This window comes from Sapajus apella, unplaced genomic scaffold (genome assembly GCF_009761245.1).
Source record: "Sapajus apella isolate SASKATOON/1434 unplaced genomic scaffold, GSC_monkey_1.0 scaffold125, whole genome shotgun sequence".
NCBI classification, from domain to species: Eukaryota; Metazoa; Chordata; class Mammalia; order Primates; family Cebidae; genus Sapajus; species Sapajus apella.
Window position 1 is genome coordinate 2097522 of NW_022437065.1, and position 25010 is coordinate 2122531.

General features: G+C 44.8%; 1 long non-coding RNA gene across 1 annotated transcript in view; it reads right to left on the bottom strand.

The window, feature by feature from the left end:
- LOC116539054 overlaps window positions 1-25010 on the bottom strand; it is a 42050-nt gene that overhangs the window by 1014 nt on the left and 16026 nt on the right. The window contains exon 2 of the long non-coding RNA XR_004263902.1: window positions 4417-4572. This is a non-coding gene — a long non-coding RNA (uncharacterized LOC116539054). The remainder of the gene's footprint in view (window positions 1-4416; window positions 4573-25010) is intronic.

The window sequence follows — 25010 nt, forward strand, 5'->3', positions numbered from 1 at the left end:
CTCTTCTTCCTTTTTTCCTTCTTCCTTTTCTCTCTTCCTTCCTCCTTTCCTTTCCCTCCCTCACTTTTCCTTCCTTCCTTTCTTCTATCTCTTCCTCTTCCTCCTTCTTTTCCTCTCCCCTTCCTTCCCTCTCCCTTCCTTGCTGCACCCCCCTTTTTTTTTTGCTTCTTCTCTCCCTTCCTTCTTTTTTCCCTATTTTTCTTTCTTCTCTCTGTCATTTTTTTCCTAAGAGGAGAAACACCAGCTCTCAGCTGCTCTGTGTTCTCGGCGCCAGACACTGTTCTCCATGTGTACACAAGTCTGAGTCCTATGTCCAAACATAAGACAGAAACGTGATCAGGGCTGGGGAGAGGACGGGGGGTGGGGAGAGGACAGGACTTGACAGGTCTTCTGCATCCCAAGTCTCCAAGATGCAAAGGTAAAGTCAGGCTCTTTCCTTAAATGTTACATTTCACATTTTAATTGTCTCACGTGGAGGCTGCTCCAAGCTGGGGCTCCCCCGTCTGCTTGGCAGCCCTCCCAGCTAGCTGATGCTTCGGTTTTCTGAGGAATGCCTTGCCCCTCCCTCCAGCACCATGAGAATTGGGGCAACAACACAACAAATGCCAGTGAGTCGAGCACTAGGTGAGGCTGCAGTGCTAGAGGGATCTCGTTTGAGCCCTTCATGCTTATACTGACTGGAGTAGATGCTTCTGCCAGTTACTATTGCTATTTAACAAACCACCATAAGATTAGTGAGCTTAGTGACTTAAAACAATGTTATTGTCTCTTGGGTTCTGTGAATTGAGTGGACTCAGCCAGACGTTTTTCACTTGGAGTCTCTCCAGCCACCATAGCTAGATAGTGGCTGGAGCTGAAGTCTCCTGCAGGCTCAGTAAGGCTGGATGTACACGACTTTTTTCTTGCTTTTGTTCTCGTTATAGTAAGAAAAACATTTATCTTAGTATCGTGTCTTTTTCAAAAGTGGGAGGATGCAATACTAGACCGGTGGCTGGCTGTTCACTGGGACCTGAGCTGGGGCTGTCCAGTAGAGTGCCTAAGCGTGACTACTCCATGGGGCTCACGTTTCTCTCAGCTTGGAAACTGGGTTCTGAGTCTGTCCTGAGAAGGATCATGAGAGGCTGAACATTCCAAGAACAAGCATTCAAGAAGCATTCCTGGGGAATCAGGCGGAAACTTCATGATCTTTTGTGACCCAGCCTAGAAGTCACATAGTGTGAAGTCACATAGTGTCAGCTTCTCCATAAGCAATTGGTCAAAATAGTCATAAGACTACCCAGATTCAAGAGGAGAGGGCATAATAAATGCCACCTTGCAATGGGAAGAGTGCCAAAGAATATGGGGGGCATATTTAAACATGGCTACAGAGTTTAAAAAAGAAAGACTCTGCTTATTTTATTTAATTTAAAAGTCCTAATTACGCTAACATTTAAAATTCCGCTACTATGTTTGGGGGGTGGAGGGGAAGTGGAACACTTGAGAAGAGGAATGGATGTCACATTTTTAACATTTCAGTTGTCCTTTTAGGGCTCAGGTGACAAACCGGAAGTCCCCAATATAAATGGAGCCTGACATGGGCTTTGCAAAGAACTCGTTCAAATTGGAGATTTCATATAAAACTGAATTTTCGATATCTCTTACAAAATCAGTTCTGGTAATATAGGCTCTGCATTCACTCAAGGTAACAGGAGTCTAGTGATGTCCCCCTTTAGATAGGATTGATGTGCACCAATTAGCCACAGTCCCTACCCATCCCTATTGCCCCTAACATCGAGATTAAATATTAGTAGTCCTTTATCCACATGGCTATATTGGTATTTTTCATGTTTTTGTTTTTATATCTTGCTACCATGTGTTTATCAAAAGTGAGAGAATATAACACTAGACCTTGAGGGCCACATAGTCAATGCAAATGGGAAAAGGCAGTTTTTATGGGCATAAAAAACTTCCTGTGTTGTTTTTAATACACACCAAAGAGGATCTGTGCTGACGCTTGTCATATTCCTTTCTTTCTCCTTCCTTCACCCTTGCTCCTTCCTCCATTCTTTCTTCTTATCCCTCTCTTCCTCTCTCCCTTCCCCCACTTTCCCCCTCTCCTTCTCTTCCTTTCTCCCTCTTTTTTTTCTCTTGTAGCAGGAGATCTGAGCAATTCTTGTTAATAACACTGAATTGATTTCATTTTTGGTCTTAGGCTATTACTTGAGTTAAAAGTTTTTCTCTCTCCTGATATTTGTCTTTTGTATGACAGCCAGAAGCATAAAGAAAGATTGGGGACCTCAAAACACTATCTTCAGTATAACAGACACATCGAAAGGCCTCCTGGATGAGCCTAAAGTGGTCTCCCAAATGATGTGGGTGGTCTGCTCTCTCCAGGGAAAGACCCCTTGCCAGCCTAGCTCTGGGCCTTTTTGGCGAAGTTTATATACATTCTAGGCCAGAAGAGGCAGTTACTCCAGAACCACCACTCCAGCTGGTTGTTCAAAGTGCAGCAAACTGCTACACAATAGGCAAGCAGTTTCTTTTGACTGACAACTCTATCATGTTCACATCTGGTGCTCAATGCTTGGCTACAGAGTCTAGCCCCTTAGCCTAAGAGAGGCCTGTCACCTGTTCATGCTTCGCTTGGGGATTTCTGTTCCATCCACCCACCATTTCCAGACTTCCCTTGATTTATTCCAGGAGAAGTCTCTCTCTCTCTCTCTCTCTTTCGCTCTCTCTCTCTCCTCCTCTCTCTCTCCTCTTCCTCCCCAAGAAGCATAGATTTAGCCCTATTTTCCTGTTTACAGTTCTCCTTGACTGTCATTTGGACTTGGTTCATTCACTGCAGATGAAGATTTATAAATATCGGCATTCCTTTAGCATAGACCACAATCTTCAGAACTTGCCTCCTGGATTCATTTAAGAAGGAGGGGCTCCTTTGAGAGGAAGTCTCAGCACGTTCAATTCCTAAGTAGTCCTAAGAACAAGAGAGGGAATGGGCTAGAACAGGGATCAAGTAACCATGCTGAATAAGGATACACATTGGTCCCGAGCTTTCTCTGCAGGGAAGCTGCTCAGTCTGGCTCATGATGGAGCCCTGTAAGAGGGCACCCATCCAGCCATGGCCTGGAGCCATGAAGCTGCATGCCTTAGGCACTATGAGATAGAGGAGCCAAGGGGGCATAAAGGGATGAGGGGATGAGGGGGCTACTTCACTTTTGTCCCTGTCAAGAAAACAAATGTTTTGACATAAAATTTCTCTTCTGATTTGTTCTGACTTAGAAAGGAAACATTTTTCTGAATCATTTCCTCAGGGGAAAATCAGCTATCTCAAGAAGGAAAATAAGCTCCTTCTTCTGAGCTTACTATACCACCTTGACTCATAGAAGAAGTATGTCTATGAGGTCATGAAACTGATTTCTGGATTGCTACATAAAAGCAGCTTATATGCATGCATGTATGCTTGTGCATGGATGTGCATTTCTGGGTGTGGGTGCACATGTGTGTGTGTCTGTCTGTGGAGTGTGCCTGTATGCACATGTGTCTGTGTGCATATGTGTGAGCATGTATATGGGCATGTGGATCTGCATTTGCATGTATGCATATGTGTGCACGCCAGTCTGTAGACATTTATGTGTACATGTGTTTGTGCTCATGTGCATGCACATGTACATGTGTGTTTATGTATTCACAGTTGTACATGCATGCACATGTGTTGGTATTTGTGTGTGTGTGTATGTGCACATATGTGCATTATAACAGATCACACAGGAGCCTAAAGGGAATGTGGGAAGGCAAAGGCTGTTCTCCCTGGAGCCTACTAAGTTGGGTTGGTGGTAGCTTCCAGGCATGCTGTGAATTCTACACAGCACCCTCCCTGCCATGCCTCTCCCACAACTGACTGTCCACTGGCATCAGTCATCATAAAAATAAGAGGTGAAACCATTCTATGTGTCCACATGCCCATCCCCAGCTGAGGTTAAGTCATCAGGGTGGCAATTAGACTGTCTCCAACCTTACAGCCCCCTGCCACAGCGGGGGCCCACGGCCAGGTGTCCCTTCCCATTCCTGCTCAAAACCTCCCTAGGCTTTGCGCTGACACTGTAAGTGTGGTCATCTCCCTTTTTATGACATAAAAAATATTAAACTTATGAAGTTAACCAAAAAGGAAATGATTTGAAGATTTGGGGCAAGTACCCTCAATTCTCTGAGCTTCAGTGTCCTCATTTGTGAAATGAATATAATAGTATCCTGTTTCTCAAAGGACTAAATGTATATGTGGCTGGTCAGTAGATACATGTAAAACTAGCCTGTTACATGGACTGAAGTTGATGGAGTAGTAATAGGAAACAGACTGCTGCTCCAACATCTGCATTTGCACCTGTAACTATCAGCTCCCCCTTCCCTATCCCTTGACATCTTACTCAGCGCCCATACCTTCCAGGAACCTTTAATTTCCCAGTCCAATCCCCTCGGGCCCACTCTAAGGTTTGGCAATGAGAAGGACAATCTGTTGTCTCCTTCATCTCTCATTCCTCAGCCCCTCTCCTTGGCTGTTTCTGGGTCTTCCTTTCTTCTCTGACACATTGGAGTCTGGAAAGACAGGTGGGAGAAAAGAGTACAGTCACACTTCCCTGGCCACCCTCTAATAATCCCATCACTGGATCTCTCTAGGTAGGCTCTCAAATGATGCCTTCTCCTGGAGCATTTCCATGGGTGTTTGGGAGGCCTCTAAATGTCCCCAGCACTGTACTGTCTCTGTTGAAGACATAACAGGGCCTTCCCTATAAGATTGTCGTGAGGTTTATGTGAGTTACTATAGAACTTTACAGTAAAAAGGCACCCTCTCAACTCCTGCCTAGTCTGTTACACCCCACAACCTCTCTCTGCTGGGACCCCTCACTCCAGCAGGCAGCTCTCTTGGGTAGGGTCTCTTTGAATCAGTGCCAGCCCAGTTACCTTGTACAGAAGTTGCTTGGTCTCCAGAAGCTCCCACACCCTTGCCACTCCAAGTCTTAGGAGTGCCATCTTGCTACACTTTCTGCCCTCTCTCCCTCACCTGCCATCACAGGTGATTCCAGCCACTCTTCCTCCTTCCAGATTCTTTAGGCAGAAAGCAGTTACTGGTCTCTGCTGGAGAATGCTCCCAGCCTCCTAGGGACAGCTCAAGCTCTCTCTAGAATTCCAGTGCACAGGTTGAGCAGGTCCCTAGGTTTCTGCAGCACAGAATTAGACCTCTGAAGAGGGTCACCAGGTGCCCCTTCTGGCAGGCTCTATTACACAGATGAGAACACTTCTCCTGAAGCCCCCCAGTTGGTTGGTGGCAGGGGTGTGGTGGGAAGTGGAACCTAGGAGGAGAAAAAACACTGTGCTTCCCTCCAGATGACCGCTTGATCCCACACACACCTGTATAACTCCCTCACATTTCTAAGGAGTCTTCTTACATAGGCTGATGGGGGTGAGTAGGAGATACCTATGGGACAATTTTTCACTTGCATGTCTCTCTACAGAGAAAAAATTTTGAAAAAAGGTGAGTATGGTGGTTGAGAGTGGAGGCTTGAGGACAGTGTGTTAAGTCCCAGGATTCTCGGCTGTATGCCCTTGGGCAAGTTACTATACCCTCTGTGCCTCGGTTTTCACAATTGTGAATGAGGACATAACAGGACCTTCTCTATAGGATTGTTGAGAGAGTTAAATGAGTTACTATAGGACTGGGGCTTCATAGTGCCTGGTACATGTTGGGTGCTCAATACACAATAGTATTGTGTGAGCCTTTCCATCCGGTTGGCAGACACCTTTAGTTATAAGGAAGAGATTGTACATTTGGGGGCTGAAAGTATCCATTGCACAACCAGATTCAGTGGACATTTTAAACTCGCAGTCAAGGAGATTTTACTCTGTCATTCTCCTTCTTTTAAGCTTTCAGTTACTCCCTTTATATTAAGCCTAAAGTCAAACTTCTCTCTGGTCCACTGAACTACCTGTGATTCTCCCAAGCTTGCCACATTCGCTCTTTTTTTTCTTTTTCCTAGCTTTAATGAGGTATAACTGAGAAACAAAAAGTGTATATATTTAATGTGTACAACGTGATGTTTTGATACACGTATACGTTGTGAAATTATTACCACAATCAAACTAATTCACATATCCATCATCTCACACAGTTGCCTTTTTGGAGAGAGAATAATTAAGTTCTACTCTTAGCAAATTTTAAGTATACAATACAATATTGTTAACTATAGTCTCTATGCGGTACATTAGGTTTCCAGAACTTATTCCTCCTAACTGAAACTTTGTACCCTTTGACCAACATCTCCCCATTTCCCCAATCCCACAGCCTCCAGTAACCACCATTCTACTCTCTGCTTCTATGATTTCAACTTTTTTAGATTCCACATGTGAGATCATACAGTCTTTCTGTGACTGACTTATTTCACTTAGCATAATGTCCTCCAGTTTCATCTTTGTTGTCACAAATGACAAGATTTCTTTCTTTATTAAGTCTGGATAGTATTCCATCGTGTATGTATGCCATATTTCTTTTATCCATTCTTCTGTTGATGGACATTTAGGTTGATTCCATACGTGGCTCTTGTGAATAGCACTGCAATAAACATGGAGGTTCAGACATCTCTTTTATATGCTGATATCATTTCCTCTGGATATATATCCAGCACTGGGATTGCTGGATCATACGGTAGTTCTATTTTAGTTTTTTTGGGGGAAACTCCATACTGTTTTCCATAATGGCTGTGCTAATGTATATTCCCCCCAGCAGTGTAAGACGGTTCCCTTTTCTCCACATCCTCTTCAACATTTGTTATATTTGGGCACTCTGATAGTAGCCATTCTAACAGCCATGAGATTATATATCACTGCAGTTTTGATTTGCATTTCTCTGATGATTAGTGGTGTTGAACATTTTGTCATTTACCTGTTGGTTATTTGTATATCTTCTTTTAATAAATGTCTATACAGGTGTTTGGACCATTTCTAATAGTTATTCATTTTCTTGCTATTGAGTTGTTTGCATTCCTTATGTATTTTGGATATTAACTCTTTATTAGATTATGGTTTGCAAATATTTTCTCCCTTGACCCTGAATTGTTTCCTTTGCTGTGCAGAAGCTTTTTAGTTCGATACAATCTCATTTCTCTACTTTTGCTTTCTTTACCTGTGCTTTTGGGGTCATACTGAAAAAATCTTTGCCCAGACCAATGTCATGAAGCTTTTCCCCTATGTTTTCTTCTAGCAGATTTATAGCTTCAGGTTTTACACTGAAATTTTTCATCCATCCATTTTGAGTTGATTTTTGTGTATGTTTTGAGATAAGGGTCTAATTTCACTTTTCTCCATGTGGATATCCAGTCTTCACAGCATCATTTATTAAAAAGATTGTCGTTTCCCCATTGTGTGTTCTTTTGTCATGGTCGCTTTTGCCATCAGGCCTTTGCTCATGCTCTCCGTTCCTGCTGGAAGCATCTGTCTCCACCTTCTTCACCAGGGTAAGCTTCATTTAGTGTGGCAGCCATGGGAGAGCAGTGTTCAGACTTCCCTCCAGTAGAAAATGTCCTGGGAGTAATGTCATTGTCTGACAGCCTCCAGCTGCCACACCTTCAGGATCGCTTGCAGAATTCCTGCTGGGGGAACCATCTCTCCAGGCTGTTTGCACCCATGACAAAGCACGGAGAGGAGAGGGATTGGGACTAGCACTGGGTCATTCCTGCCTTACATCAGACCTCTCTGATGGGTAGTCTGTGCTCAGGAGCTTCCCATCAGCCTGGCTGAGACTTTCTCAGAACTGTGCTGCCAACTGAGGCTTTCTCTACTTACCCCTTCTTCCTTCCCCTCTCCTTCCACGGAGTTGCACCTGCCTCCCTGTCCGAAGGCCCTCCTCACCTCCTCCTGCTTCCCTCATGTATCCCTCACTGATGTCTAATTCCATCTTGATGCCTGCTTCCCAGAGGACATGAACTGACATACTTAGCCATCAAGCCTCAACTCAATCTTCACTTCTTGGAGGTGTTTTCTGACTACCTTCCCCCAGCTCTACTCAGCTAAATGAGGTACCTGCTCCTTCTCTGTGCTTTCAGACAACCTTGTAACCACCTCCACCAGAGCTGTACTCAGCAATTTCCTGTCTGCTTCCCCCAATAACTGAGTACCCTGAAGAAATTTTCCTATTAATCCCTGAATTCACAGCACATAATACAATACCACATGCTTAGTAGGTAATGAGGGTTTGTTGAATGCATAAATGATTGAATGATTGAATGAATGGAATAGGAAGCCAAGGTACAGGCCTTATGAATGTGGAGTTACCAGAATGTATGCATGGGAGAAATTCTTCAGAACCAAGAGAGGAAAAGGAAAACAAGAACCAAGAGAGGAAAAGGAAAACAAGAACCAAGAGAGGAAAAGGAAAATAAGAACCAAGAGAGGAAAAGGAAAATAAAAAAGATTTGAAGGAGAATTTCCACATTGTTCTTGGGTTTCCAAAGCCTGAATTCTATGGCCTGACCAAAATTTTAAAGTTTCATGAACCAAAGCATTTGGAAGTTTATCTATTAAAAAACATTTTCTTCTTTTGATGAAAACATATCTTTTTTTTTTTTTTTTAGGATGAAAGTTGCTAAGAAAATAGAACTGCATTAGAACAATTTGGTTTGTAACTCTCCTGGAATCTAGAGGACCATGATACTTAATCAGAGACTGCTTGATTTCAGAAAATGAAAGACCCAGAGCTAGCTAAAGGAAAGGACCTTTAGTTAAAGAAGCTGGGGCTGGGCACAAGTCCCAAGGGCATGCAGCACAATTAAATCTCAAGAAAATGGCAGCCAAGAGCTAGAAGGGTGAGAGCTGAGATCAGGGCCTTCTAGCCTACCAGGCTACAGGCTTGGAGCTTCTGCACACACTCCTACATAAGACTAATAGTTTATTGCTGCCCAGAGCAACCATCCGACTAAGGAGACAACTAAACTCATTGTGTCCTGATGCCAAAGTGTTAGAAGGGACTTATCTTGTCTGACTGTCCATGCCTCCTGACCCTCAGCTGTGGCCACTGAATGTGGTCTCAGAACTACAGAGGAGGACTTGTGGAGTAAACTGGAAGAGGAGTGCGTCCTTACCCTATTCCCACCTGGAAGCCATGGAGAAGCCATGGAATTAGACCTGGCAATGAAAACCTTGGATCACCATGGGAGATAGAAAGCCCCCTAACTTCTCTGCACCTCATTTCCTCATATCCAAGATGTAGTGAGCGGAGGGTGCTCAATTTGAAGATTCCTTTCTTCCAGAGCCCATACAATTCCATCACTACACCCTGCTGTCTCCCTAGACTTTTGAAATCCTCAATAGCAATTCCTACCTCGTGGTTAACAAAGCCATGCACTCTAAAAAAAATACTGCACTAAACATTTTAAGGCAAATTTTTCTTTAATTTCCTAATAATAACAAAAATCATTCAAAGCCACTTTACCGTCAGAAAAGAAATATCTATGCATACACTTACATCATTTAAGCCAAATGCCTTTTTAACAACATTTCTCAATTAAGTATTCAGCAAAGATAATATTAAGTCTGAAGCATTTCATCCAGTTAAAAAAATTAGAGATGAAAGAATTCAAAATGTGGAATATAAGAAATTAGAATGAAAGGACCATAGCATCAGACGCTTGTCCAAAAGGGCAGAACCACAGGTCAAAGCCACATCTCTCTGGATTTGCTGGCATTTAACTAGATGCAAAATGTCAGCACAGAAAACGGCTTGTTCAATGCAAATATTAACAAGAGAGTAGTGTGTCAGTGTGTAAATGTGGTTTCAGCAAAAGCGGGCCTTTCTGACCGACCTCCCACAGTCACCTGGAGGCAATAAGGGAACTTTCTTTTTGCTTATTTGCACCCTCTTTGCTGGTGGTAAAGTTATAGGGCATTTGTTTCATGGAAGAAAAGAAAGGCTGAAGCAGGAATTATGAAGCAGTAAGATGGTGTTGTTTGCCTGTATCATGAACTCAACTTGTTTTCTATTCCATGCCGTTCCGTTCCGTTTCATTCCATTCTTACTCTATTCTGTTCTAATGTTTCTTCTGCATATGTTCAGACAAGACCGGCACTTAACAATGCTAATTTGATCAAGGCCAGGAAGAAGTCAGAAAAGTAAGAAAATATCTGCCTTTTTTTCTCTCTTCCCTACACTGAGGAGGTTTTAGTAGTAGCTCAAAACTGCACATTTGGCTTTCTGTGCTTATTCTCCTCTGGACAGAGTATCCACAGATTTTCCTACTGGCCCTTTCTCCAGCTCTCTGCACTTCTTGTGTCTCTCCGAGAAGGACTCTCGCCTGTGAGTGACTCTGATTGGGTGATGATGGGAAGACTCTTGGTGCTGCTCTTTCAAATACGAAGGGCCTTGATTCTGAGGGATGCAGGAAAGTGATGTCTGGGAAGAATCTGCTGGTCGCCCAGGCTGAAACTTGCTCACTCTCCTCTGAGGTGGCGTTTTGGTGAACTCACCATGGGTGGCAGTCAAATCTGCAGCTGGGCATCCTCGGAAACCGGATGCTCTCAGCATCCCGAGAACGGATCAACTCACTCATCCAGCTCAACAGAGACTTAAATATCCAAGTCACAATGGCTAATCAGACTAATGCAGAGTGATGCCAGACCTTCTCACCAGCCTGACATCACATTCTCTGCGTATGAGTGGCCACATTTGCTGATGGCAGCTTGGGTTTTAGAGCAAAGTCTAACTTAATTGGATCATTGAAGGAATTGTTGAAGCAATAGTAGGTGATTTGCCAAGTTGCTGGTAAAACTGCTGAACCAGCCTTGAAAAGCAGGTAGAGGTCAGAGAGCAGCTGGGGAGGCAGACCCAAGCCAGCAAGAACACCAGCTTGTAGTGCCAACAGCTGACAGACATGACTCCTTTGTTCACTGGTGCCTGCTGGGATCTGGATGTTATAGCCACCATGGCTGCTGCCAGAAAGAATTTCCCACTGTTCCTAGCTGCCGATTCCAATCCATGGCAGGTATATCTGACTGGCTGAGTCTATGTCACGCATGCATGGCCTGACCACCAGGAAGGTTGAGAAGGCAAGTGTCTTACTTTGAGTTTCTCCAGGCAAAAACCCTGAGATAAGGATAATTTACTTGGGAAGTGATTCCAAGAAGTGCCAGAAGCAAGTGGGGTATTGAGATAGGAAAAGAGAGAAGCTGATAAAGGACAGGTCATGAAACTTTATCATTTAAGCCAAAAAAGGCATTTGGCTTAAATGTTCTAAGTGTATGCATAGATATTTCTTTTCTGCTGTGGGCAACTGGGGCTCATTTTTGTTGGGGAACTCTGGGAGATAGTATAGACCTTCTTGGAGTTATCCTATCTGATGGGTGGGGAAACTGGAGTTTGATTGACCAGTTCCCACCTGTCATTGGTTGAGGGAGGCATTAACCTCTTGAGCGAAGTCAACTTCTATGCCCATCTAACCTTGTTTGTATCAAAAGTTACATGTGCTTACATTAGCATATATAGTAGTGGTGAGTGCCAAGCGCTTATGTGTGGGCACAACAGTGTCTGCTACAGCAAGCGCCATGCATTTTTAGCTGCTCAAGTGACAGGTGGGCTCTACCTCCTACCTAGATTCAGAGAAAAGGGGTTCAGATGCCAGGCAACCAGAAATCTGACAACAGTTTCTATTAGTGGGTGCTTTTCCCTTTATTGGCCAAACTCTTATTTTTTTTCTTCCTCTGTTAACTGCCAGAACATGGTAGTTCCCCTGGGAGTGAGTATTTAACATGGTCACTGGGCTCTGTTAATTGGTTCAGGATGGCCCCTGACCCAAGATGGGCCAATCACAAGTCTTCTCTGGAGTTTTCTAAACTAGGAATGAGTCAGCGGTTCTCAAGTGGCCTGGAATTTAAGGTGGAGAATTAGGAAGCTCTGAACAGATACATATCCCACCGTGTAGTAGAAGTGGTCTACAGGTGAGAGAGAGTAGCATGCACGCACAGAAGGAGTCACAGCGGAAAGACCAATGGTTTCCTTGCTATTCCCACCTTTCAACTTTCCCAGGATTCTGTAATCTGATGCATTGGTTTTTTGCCTAAGTTTACAACCAAAAGAATCCTGATTAATATGGTGAGCACAGAAATACAAGGAGGGGATGGAATGATTATCGCAGGCTCTACTCCCCTGTGAATGGACTCCCCAGATGAGTTACCACATGGCATGCAAGAAGTTTGCGGAGGAGACACTGCAGGGGAGCAAGGGAAAGCAGAGGAGAGGAGGACCTTGGGCTACAATCCCTCCACTGAGAGGCCTCAACTGACACCCTGGGGACTTTGGAGCTAGCCCTACAGATTAGCCCCAAATTGGGGCAAGAGGTCAGGGCCTTTATACCCCTACATGACCAGTCACTGGATGTAGGCTGCCCCAGGAAGTGAGTGGACCTTGGATAAAGCAGCTCTCTTCAGCTGAGGCAATTCCTGCAGGAGGTAGACTGCTAAGGCATGTATGCCAGTGGCTCTCTTAGCAGCTGGAGGAAGCAGTTCTGTGGTACTGAAGGGAATCCCGGGTGGCACATCAGAGCCTCCGCTACAATGACCTTAAGAGACATCTCTCAGATAATCCTGAATAAGGACTCTCCCCTCATGAAAAGGATATCTTTCCAAGCCAGTAATAACCATTTACCAGAGGCTCCATATTTAGTACTCTGCCAGCATCATCCTCCTGTATCCCTCTGCAAGGTTGGAACTGTATCCCTATTTCACAGAAGGGGAAGCTGGAGCTGAGAGAGTTAAGGAACTGGCTCAAGATTACAAAACTAATAAGTGGCAGGGCCAAGATTCAAAACACACCTTCCATGCATGGACCTGCTGTTTTGAGCCTCTTTGCCAAGGCTAGGGCTCAGGTGAGGCAGTGAGACAGCCAAGGCACAAAACTTAAGGAAGCACTCACTCTCAAGTGCTGACACTGAACTTCCACAACCCTGGCAGTGAGTGCGTCCTTAACACACTGGGCACTGGTTACCTTTCTCAAGTCATCCAAGTCCCAGAACCCTGATCTTAGCTAAGGAACAAAGGAAACTGACACACTCAAGGGTCCTGAGCCAAGGCACTCTTTCCCCTGGAGTTATTCAGTGGGTTCCTCTGGCCTCTGCCTCTAGGTCTCACTTCACTGGAAGTCTCCATGGCTGAGTAGCGTCTTTCTTTTCACAGTGTCTTTCCAAACAGAGCACGAGACAAGGGACTTGATTTGTTAACTTAGCATTTCCTAATTTCCTATCTCATTCCAGGGCTGCCTCCCAGGACACATCCCTACTCAGCTTAAGCTGGCATTTTGGAGCTCATTCACTCTTCTGTCAGCCAATCACCATTACAGGATTATGAATCAGTCCAATTCTGTGCACATTGTACCAGTTTGACTGTGAGGGTAGCCCTATAGCCACTATTTGGTAGAGTGGAGGGGGGCTTCACAATTGCCTTCATATATGGATAGCCCCTGATAGGTATTTTTCTGCCTACAAAGAACCTTCAGAGTCACACACTCCTTCAGCACATTGCGCTGTAGTTGTTATTGGCCTGCCTCTCTCCCTTCTGGGCTGGGATTGTACCCACTCCCTGCAGACACGATGTATTCCAGTTCCTCCATGGCCTAGGGTACTCAAGATGTATTTCTTGAATGAAGATTAACTGATCCTCTCTAGAGTTTAGCTCAGGTGAATCCACTGTCCCCAGCTGGAGTGAAAATCATGCCAGGCCTCCATCTGTTTTTGAAAGATAGAAGGGCATTCCTACTCTTTGGGGAGAAACTGCAAGGATTTAATGAAATGTTTCTTCAGTTGAGGCTACGGATGATCTGTTGACATGGTCTAAAGGGTTGTAGCTGTTTAATGTCTTTCTGTACCATCAATTCTGCACTTTGTACCAACTCAGCAAGTTGGTATGAATTTAGGCTACTGACAAGGACCTTGGAAAATAATGTGGCTTCTGCAGGTTTAAGGAAAGAAAGAACTCAAAAGCAGTGCTCAGAGTCTGAGATGAGAACCTCTGTGATGCAGTGCCTCCAGGGATTTGGCCTGGGAGGAACTACAGCAGCACGTGCTTCCTGCCTCTGGTGCACCTGCCCAAGGGCTCCAGACCTGCCTCAGAGTGCCAGCCTGGAGACTCCATGAACATCACCTTGCCCTATCCCCTGTATTTCTCGTTGCAGTAAAAAATCCTCAAATCACACTGTCTAAGGGCAGTTTTTCCAACCTTGGAGGCAGATTTTGCTCATTTCTATCAGCTTGATTCAGTGAGAAAAAGCAGGCCTTAGAATTTTAGCATTAGAAGCTCTGAGTGCAACTCTGAATTGGCCATTTGCTGACTTCAACTCAGCATTTTCAAAAGAGGATTCCATTGAGTGCTGTGATTCTATGAGATATTAAATAGGACTGGTGTATTGGTGTATCAGCATCACTGATAATAATGCTGTGTAACAAACAATCCCAAACCTCAGTGGCATACAATGATTAGCATTTATTCTTCACTTGTGCATCTGCAGGTTGGCTGGGTCAGCTATGTTCCATGTGTCTCATTCCAGGGTTCAGGATGGTTGGGAAGCAGCCCCCTGGGGTATGCACTTCTCATTGAACACAGAAAGTCACAAAAGGACAAATGGAAACATGCAATATTTCTTAAGGCCTAGGCTTGAAACTGGCACACGATCACTACCACCTTCATTCTACTGGGCAAAGCAAGTCACATGGCCCAGCCTTTCATCCATGGGACAAGAAAGTATACTCTTTGTGAAGTGAAGATTTAGAGGGATGGAGTGAATTTTTATTATATGGTAATTTAATCTACAAGTTGCATGGGAAAAATGTTATCTGGTCAAATAAGTTAGGGAAATGCTATGTTTTTGAAATAAGTTTAAAAAGAGTTGGGATGTTGGAGGCGGGGGAGTGTCAATCTTTGTAAAGATGTGGGACAGGTCTCAGAGCCTTTAGTGAGTATGTCCATTGTGAATCCAGCTGGGAGGCATAGTATGTGAAGTGATGTTTTATGACTCTTTTTCACCATGCTATTAGTGTTCCATTGAACTCATTTTGAGAAAGGTTGCTATAGCCTTTCTGAAAGGTTGATGCCCCAACCTCTCTGAGCCTCAGATATCCAGGTTATTTGGACAGTAACAATGGTATCCATCTCAGAGGATGGTTGCGGGGGGCTGACATGAGATAAAGTACACATAGATGCCTATTCACTCACGAGTTCAGTTCATCTGGAACCTCAGTTAGAAAGAGGGCTCCCATAGCATGGGACAGTTTGGGTCTGGGCCACGGGAGATTCACCCATTGGATTGGGCAGACTCTGGGCAGTGGAACAGATGTGAAAAGGAGTTGAAAGTCTCTCTGAACTCTGAGAGTGGCAACAGCAGAGGCCTTGAAAATGGGAGAGTGTGAAGGGGTAACAGGGTTGTGGTGGAAAGAGGTTTTTCTTGGTAGCAAGTTCTCAGGGACCCTAGGCTAAACTGATGTGGCTACAGATAGGCAGCGGCATTTCAGGGAAGGATCAAGTGAGATGTTGGCCTCGACTGATCCCTGGCCTTGAGGAAAGGCCAGGCTGTCAGGTTAGAGATTGGCAGCCCCAGTTAGTCGGGGAGCAAAGGACCGTAGGGGCAGAAAGCCATGGATGTCATCAGAGCTCGTATCACTGGAGCAGGGCCTGTATTCAGTTCAGAGTCCTGCCTTTTCCCTGTACCCATTAGGAGCTTGTGTCCTTTCGCTTCTGTCTCACCCCTGCCTAAACCTGGTCTGTCTTTCCAAAACATGAAGCATTCCTTCCTGTGGCCTCTGCAAACAACAAAACACCAGTATCATTAGCATAAGGACACAGAGGCAGGAACAAAGTTCACAGAAGATTCCAATTCCACCCAGGTATGAATAGGAAATTCTCTGTGGAATGGTCTGCTTCTCCTTAGTTACACATGTGTTTTTTATTTCTCGGGGAAAAAAGGCTCCAGGTGTTGTTCTCCAAAATGTCACCCCCCATTCCTGGCCTTGGCAGTCTCCCAACTGCCTAGGTTTATAGAAGTGCCAGTGCTGGAGCCGACAGCTTCCAGAACCTTCCACAGATGTCACAACTAACACAAGAGACCTGTTCTACACCTTGGCTTTTCTCCCATTAAAAACACTCCAATATTTGTCCTCTCTGCTCCTCGGGGTGGTATCTCCTTTCTTCACCTATGGCATCTCCAGGTTGAACAATATTTTTAGGTTTCTTCCCTCTTGTTATTGAAGAACCCTCACCCTAAAATCTCAGGAAATGTATTTCAGAGGCCTGAGGGTATGCACCCTGGGTCCCAGTGTCGCTGAGCTGATGGCACAACATCCACTAGTCAGGGTTTTTTGTTATTGTCCTGGTATTTTGCTTGTAGACTTTTTTTTTTTAAAGGAAACAGATACCACATCTTTTTCCTTTGGAAAAATATATTGGGAGGAAAGTGAAATGCTGGGAATATGTGGGTGTATCCTTACAATGAAAACATCTCATTGTGAAAAAAATATTAGTATCTATTTGAAAAATACTATATGAATAAAAAAGCAAGATATCTACTGGGAGAAGTGGCTCATGCCTATAATCCCAGCACTTTGGGAGGCTGAGGCAGGTGGATCATTTAAGGTCAGGAGTTTGTGACCAGTCTGGCCAATGTGGTGAAACCCCATCTCTACTAAAAATACAAAAATTAGCCAGGTGTGGTGGTGTGCACCTATAATCCCAGCTACTTGAGAGGCTGAGGCTTGAGCCTGGGAGGCAGAGGTTGTGGTGAACTGAGATCGTGACAGTGCACTCCAGCCTGGGTGACAGAGTGAGACCCTGTCACACACACACACACACACACACACACACACACACACACAAGATATCTGGGTAATTAAGATCATCCAATGATGGCAGAGCAATAACCTGCTTTTTTTATAGTTACATAAAAGTTCTTATGAGCACAGCCTTGGCAGCTAGGTGTCAGGGATTGGGATCCCAGCTCTGCTAAATACCAGCCATATGACCTTCAACAAGTTACTTAATCTCTCTGTGCCTCAGATGCTTCAGTTTCCTCCTTTATAATCTGTGGATATTAATAAACCCACCTAATGGGGTTGATATGAGAATTAAATGAGTTAAGTTTCATATAGCTGTTGCTACAGTGCCTGGGTATATAGTATGCATCAAGTGTTTGTTAAATAAAACTTCAAGAATAAGGCCACTCTCATAACATCATGTAAGCCGAAACCCAGGGCATGCTAGAAGCACAGGAAGTGTTCACCTTTCTTGTTGTTTTGTCCTCACTGACCTTGCCCCATCTTCTTTTTCTTCATGCTCTTTCTTCCACAATAATGCCTTCTCATGAGGCCCTATATGTATTCCACCTGCTTATTTAAAAAAAAAAAACAACACAATTCTTGGAAAACTACCAGAAGAATTTGCATTTTAATGGCAGAGAAAATGTAAAGTCAAAGGAATGAATCCCTAATTGTAGAATTTGTGGTTGCCGGTGAGGGGACTACTTGGTGGGACAGAGGTGGCAGGGCTTGGCCAGATAGGAGAGAAGGATACAGGATCAACCTGAAATCCCTCCACACAGGCAGTTGCCTACTGGAACTACCAGAAATGCCAGCCCCAGCTATGTACAAGAAAATATGCCTCTCCTGAGGTCACACCGACTCCAAATGGAAACCCACACGGGCCCTGACTGGTTCTTCCAATTATGGAAAAGGCCCCCAAACTTCCCCTGATTGGCATACCACATAAGCTGAATCTCAACAATAATGATGATGATAATGGCATTGGTAATAGCCACGATGCAGCTGTTACTCAACCATGTGCGTCTTCAGAGTCTCCTAGGGATGGACGGTGTGCTAAGAATAGTCCTAGTACCGGCATTCAAGAATAATCGGCTGACCAAAGTAAACCCCAAAGAGTGGGATCCTACTTGCCAAATGGGCTACCAGGTGTGAGGGCACGGAGTCTGCAATGCTCTACTCTCCTGGGTGGGCTGAGAATGAGCAAGGAGACTTGGCTGTGTGTTCAGGCTGGGGAAATCCTGGAACAAGGGCCAGAGTGAGACTTTTCAAAACTGCAGCACTTGGATTAACCTTGCTGTCAAATCTCACCTGTGTCATAGCTCCTGGGACCTACTCCCTTGTGGACGTTACCACTCAGAGCAGAGAGAGGAGTCAGCCTGCATGACCGGTGACTGGCGTGGAGAAGATGTAGTGCTGTCAAGACAGGATTAGCTAAAACTGATAGAAAATGCCACAGAAGACTGGCTGAAGTTTCTTTCTCTCGTCATAAATAAGGTTCAGAGGTGGACAGTGGAGGGCTGAAAAGGTGGCATTACAAAGTCAAAAGGACCCAGGCTATTATTATCAATATCATTGTCATTACTATTGCATAATTTACATGTGGTGAAATACACAGATCCTGATGAATTTTGACAAATGTTTGCACCATGTAATCAACAGCCCAAACAAAACAGAACATTTCCATCGACTCAGAAGTTTACTCGTGCCCCTCTCCAGGTGATTTGACATTTATCACCAGGGAGTGGATTTGCCTGCTCTAGAATTCCATGTAAATGGAGTCATACAGTAGCTATTCCTTTGTTTCTGCCTTCTTTCAGTCAGCATAATGCTTTTGGGATTCACCGATGTTGCAGTATCCGTAGTTTGTTCTTTTTTATTGCTTATTAGTCTTCTATAGTATGAACACACTATAATTTGTTTATTCACCTGTTGTTGGACATTTCAGTTGCTTCCAGAATGGGATTATCATGGAAAAAAATTGTTACCAACATTTGTGGGGAAATCTGTGTGTGGAGATAGGTTTTCATTTCTCTTGGGTAACGAGTGGGAGTAGGATTGCCGAGTGTAGTACAGGTACATATTTAATTTTGTAGGAGATGGTCGGTTTTCCAAAGTGATTCTACAATTGAAGGCTGTATCTTGCTCTTCTGCCACTAGCCATTCACGACTTCTACCTCATGGTAAAACGTGACTGCTTGAATTCCAGCCATCATATCCACATTCCAACCCACAAGGAGGAAGATAGAGGAAATGATACGCTTCCCTTGCTTCATTAACACTTCCTGGAAATGTCACACAATACTTCTGCTTACATCCCATTTGTTAGAACTTAGTCACATGGCTGCATCTCTTGCTGAAAGGAAGGCTGTGACATATATTTTTTGTTATGGAGACCGAAGTGCCTAGCTAAAAATTGGGGATCTTATTATTGAGAAAGAAAGTGATATTGGATGTTGGGGGCCAAGAAGCAGGTCTCTCACAGATGAGTGGTCAGAAATTAGTCAAGGATCATTCCTGTCTTGCTTCAAGATGGTTCTTCAGAACCTATCTTGGACCTTGGCTTGTGATATACGCTCTATAAATGTTTGTGACAGGTGGAAGGAAGGAGAGAAGAAGGAGAGAAGTAGCCATGGCAGGCAGCCTCATGACTCAGGGAAGTTTTCTTGAGATCACTATGCTCTTCTGACAAAAGTGTTGTTCTTAAAGGACTTTCACCATTCTTCAGTTTCTGACATTGTTTCAAAACATCTCTTGGATGCAATTAAACATCATTGTGTGAATTGTCATGTGAGTCTTTCAGGGACCTGATAGGTAAGGGACTTTTTGACTTTGTTATCTGATAGAAATAGTTTGGGAATTTTGTTTTTCAGCATGGAGTCGAATGTGTGGGGGTGGGTATGTGTGTCTGCACAGGAAGCCTTCCGAGGACATTTTCCTGTCAAGAGTCTCACAATTTGTGTGGTGATAAACGTGTTGTTATCAAGGGCTTGTGCCTTGGAAATTCGAAATGAGGACTGAGATGTCTGAGGGGAAGGGAAGAAAAGAGAGCTGAGAGCAAGGTTGTTTCGAAGCAGAATTGTGGCTGTGACAGGCAGTGGGAACTTTTGTGAGAGGCCTCCGTGTTTCCAGCCGGGTGCCCCTTCAGCAAATGAGGGGGTCATCGGGTTATGTTATTTTATAGTACAAAAGCAGATACGGTCCACTGCCTCCGCTCTACCCTGATAATTTTGTTTTCCTGGCGAGTTTGCCATCAAGGATCTGACATGCCATTAGGTTTTTATCTCTGTTGCCCAAGGAGGGGCAATGGTGAGCAAGGGTCTGCTTTTCATTAAAGTGAGCCTGGTTGCACGAGCACTTCTTTGAACAAAACAACCACGGTTCACGACAAGGTTAGGGGAAGGCGGGGCAGAGGGAAGGTTATTACTTATTACCTCTGCTTCCTTAGCACAAGTGGAGGCTTCTCTCTAGCGGAGTTTGGCTCCCTCTCTGGGGGGCCAAGAGCTAATTCCACACTCAAGCCATGATCCCCAAGCCCGCCTAAGAAGCGGCGCCTTCTAATCATGCCAAATCATCAGGCTGATTCTGCGACATCAACTGTTACCCATTAGGGAACACACTGATACCAAGAAATGCATTTCACTTCCGGTCTTGGTCCAGGGAAGGCCCAGTGATCCTGCCGGGGACACAGGCCTCCTGCCAGCTCTTAAGGGCTTCTGCCAGGGTTTCTCTCCCCAAAGGAAAAAGTGTTTGGGAGGGCCTGTGAGGAAGGGAAAAGGGTGAAGGACGCCGGCTGGGAGTCAGTCCAAATTGGCTCTGCCCCGTGTGAAAGGGCCTGATACATTCAAGGTCATTGATCCGAATTTGTCCCCTCGAAGCAGAACAAAATGAGCAGAGACATGCACTCAGTAGCAAGTCTAAGGGGAAAAAATATCTTACAAATCTATTTTGTTTTCTTTTAAGATGCAGTAGTTAATGTTGGTGTCAGAAAGGGGCCCAGCTGTTTATGGTGCTTACCTAAACAGCCTGCCTGACTTCAGAGTCATTTCTGGCTGCTTCTGCCAACCCAACTACTCCAGGCCACTGTTTTGTGCCATTCCCATCAGAAAAATCACAGCTGTCTGATGGCCTCCCGTGAGATGCTGTGATCAAGGGTCTACATGGGACCCACAGCCTCTACTCCTCTGTCCCTTCCCTACCATCCTCCCTCACCCCCTCCACACCCTCAACCAACCCATTGCTGGGTGCGATTTATAAGCAGAGAAATCCCCTTAATCCTGTAGATATGTGGTTTACTTCACCCAAGAATTCTGAGAGCTACGTCCTCTCTCTCGAAAAGTGAATTATAACACCAGCATAGAATATCGATTCCAGGCGTGTGGAATTTTAATCCCCAAGTTCCCACGAAATGTTTCTGTCCATGGCAAATTGGCCCACCATTTCAGCATGTTCGAACAGCTAGGACAGATGACCCCCTCTGGCCAACACCTCTCAGTCACTGGGGGCAAGGTCTGAGGGTTGCAGGGAAATCTGAGAGACTGCATCTTATTCTTGTGACTTTGTGTCTGCTCTCAGGTGCTGTGTGCAATTCTATTTTGTATTTCTTGGAACCTGGCATCAGTCGGGCATTTTTAAATCCCCCTGTTGCCAGCAAAGCTAAAGCCAGGAAGCCGTCTTCAAAATGTCACCAGCCATTAACCATGAGCAGGGATGAATTATACTCACCACCACCATCAGGTGCATTGAGAAAAACAACTCACAGAGGCAGCCTGCCATGTACTGGGGGAGTTCCAGCTCCAAACCCTGCCCTAGGCTGTCCCAGGACCATCAACCTGTTTTCAGAGACCTTGTGGTTCTATCTGCAAATAGGTTGGGTTTTAATGGGTAGTAAGCCCCCATGATATGCCAGACCTTGTTCCCAGCACCACTTCCACAATAGCTTTCCTTACTTCCTCATTAAAAGTGGGAATTAAAAGGCTCAGAGCTTAAAAAAAAAAAGTCTCAGGGCTGTTGGGTACATTGCTCAAGGTCACACAGCTGATGAGTGGAAGAAACACGTCTGTTATCAAGATTTGTCTACTTTCTATTACATTACACCCAAAGAAGCTTCTGTCAATCTTATGCATGGTTTGGACTGCATGCCTCAATAATATAACCAGTCCCAGGTACCTACATTTTAACGCTGATACAGTTGGAGCTCAGAGAGGTTAAGTGACCTGTGCGAACTGCACACTCATGGAGGGAGAGTGGGTTCTGTGATGTGTAATGCCACAGACATTTTTTGGGCATCCACAAGCCTTGGTGATACACTGGTAAATAAAACACAGTCGCAGCCATGGAAAGACTTGACAGTCACATGGGGGCAGACTACAACATACATGATTCTACATAATTCTAAGAATTTAATAGTATCTTATTTGTATTTGTGTGTGTCATGGGAGCCTAGGAATGGAGTGAGCCATTCACAGAGAAGGTGACATTTGAGTTGAACCATGAAGGCTGTGGAGGAATGAAGAGGCAGGCATCAAGTAGAATTCCCTGATGGCACACTGCCCTACCCCACAAGCCTTATCCCTGGGGTGGTCAGTTTACTGTGAGCATTAGCAAGTAAATGTCAAACAGCCTGTCCCATCTTCTAACTTAGCACTGCCCAACAGAACTTTCTGTGATAATGGAAATGGTCTAGATCTGTGCAATTCAATACAGTGGCCTCCCAGGTGCAGATCCCTACTGAACACTTGAGATGTGGCCAGTAAGACTGAGAAACTGATTGTTTCATTCTATTTACCCTTAATTTATATTTCAATTTAAAAAACCATATGTGGCTAGTGGCTCCCATAGAGGACAGCACCTCCAACAGAGTGGGAATACAAGCATTAGTCTTGCAAGAGGATGACAGACCAACTTCTGTGCAGGTGGTCACTGGACAGTTCTCCATCGACAGGCAAAGGGGCAGAAGCATGGACACAACCCTCATAGGGTCCAGTCACAGGGCCCTGTCATAGGTTCAGATGCTCCCACAATCGTTCAGTATTCCCCAGCATCATGTGATCAGTGGGACTAGGTCCAAGTTGCCATCACGTCACCTCCTCCTGGCCCTATAGTCTCTGCTGAGGAGGCTGGAGAAAGGATGCACTGTGAGAGACCCAGTCCCCCATCTCACCTTCTTCTCAATGGTGACCTTCCCCTGGTGACCCCTTCATTGGATGAATGTGTCACAGCTGCCCTGAGGTGAGCAGGGGGGCTGGATGTCATGCTGGGAAGGCCATCCGTGGTGTGAAGCCCTCCTCTCTTCTCTGGGTGCCCCAGGCCCAGGGCTCCAGGAGAGAGCTGTCTCCATGCTCACAGCAGCAATGAAACGTATAGCAATTGCATTAGTCCATTCTCGCATTGCTATAAAGAACTACCTGAGACTGGGTAATTTATGAAGAAAACAGGTTTAATTGACTCACAGTTCTGCAGGCTGTACAGGAAGCATGGCTGGGGAGGCCTCGGGAAACTTACAATCATGGCAGAAGGCAAAGGGGAAGCAGGCATGCCTTCACATGGAGGAGCAGGAAAGAACGAATGAAGGGGGAAATGCTACACACTTTTAAATAACCAGATCTCATGAGCACTCTGTCTCCAGACAGCACTAGGGGGATGGTGCTAAGCCATTAGAAACAACCCCCATAATCCAATCACCTCGGACCAGGCCCCACCTTCAACATTGGGAATTACAATTCAACATGAGATTTGTGTGGAGACATAAAGCCAAACCATATCAACAACTCACCATGCACCCGAAATAATTAGCATGCAGCTTTCATTTGTCTTCTTTCCTACACTTTCATTGAGGGAACTGTAGAAAATAGCAAAATATGAATAAGGAAGGAAATAGATCCAGAACATGACTCCTTCTTGCCACCTCCACAACTGCCACCCTAGTCAAACTGTCATTGTATCTGCTTTTACAATGGCCTCATCGGTCTTCCTGTTCCTCACTTGCTGATACATAGTCCATCCTCAACAGAGCGGCCAGAGGGATTCCTTAAACCCTAAGCCACATAGAGGCACTCCTGTATAACTCTCCAATACTCCCCATCTTGGAGCAAAAGCTGAGGTCCTTACGAGGGCCTGTGCAGTCCCACAGTCTGCCCACTCTTCCTCACCTCTGACTTTGTCTATTGCTCCCACTCCCACCATAGGTCTGTTCCAGCTACAATTGGCCTCTTTGCTGCCCCTGGAACATGCCTGGCATAGCCTGCCTCAAAGACTTTGCACTGGTCCTCTCCCCTGACTGGAGCACTCTTTCCTTAAACAGCCACATAGTCTGCTCCCGAGTGTTTTTCATGCCTTTATTCAAATGCCACCTTCCTGGTGAGGTCTTCACTGGACACTATTAAATTTGCAATCTCACATCTCTCCCAATTCCCCATTTATTTCCCCAGATCTCTTTTTCTTCCTAGTTTTATCTCTGTCATACTATAGATTTTGCTTATTTATTTGGTTTATTACCTGTCTTCTTTCACTTGAGTGTGAGCACTATGAAGGCAGGTGGTTTATTTGTGCTTTGTACTCTGCTATACTCACAATATCTAGAAAAGTGCCTGGTACAATCTAGGCTGTCAATAGACATTTGGGAAATAAATGAATGGAAACCACTATATTTCTCCCCTCAAAGATAACCATTGCTAATGGCTGGTTGTATTTCCTTCTAGACTTTCTTCTATTGAGCATCATTTTGACTAAGTTAAGTAAAAGTCTTGTGGCTACCAAGAGAGTGCTGAGGAGAGAGGGAGGGACAGTCCCTCTCTCTCTCAGGAGGGACAACTCTCTCAGAAACTGTGTCTTGGTGGAGGCCTGGGCCTCATCGTGGCTGACCCAGAAATCAACACCTTTAGTTCACTCAGAGATCATTAGCCTCTGTAGGACTGACCCACATTAACCGGACTCACAAGAACCTGCAGATGTATAAAGCCAAAGGCCACTTTACTAATTCCTACCCTTTCCACTGATTCTGCCCTCAAGGAACACAGAACACTAGGCTGGAAATCATGGCTGCAGCCGCAGGAGGTGTACTTTGTTGATTGCCCACAGGGTTGTATTAAGATTTCAGGGACCTTCAAGCACTGAAAAGATTATAGTGTGTTCTACATGATCCCATGTGTTATTCACAATAAAAATAGTGCTCAGCTATGAAACAATTACAATGAAAAC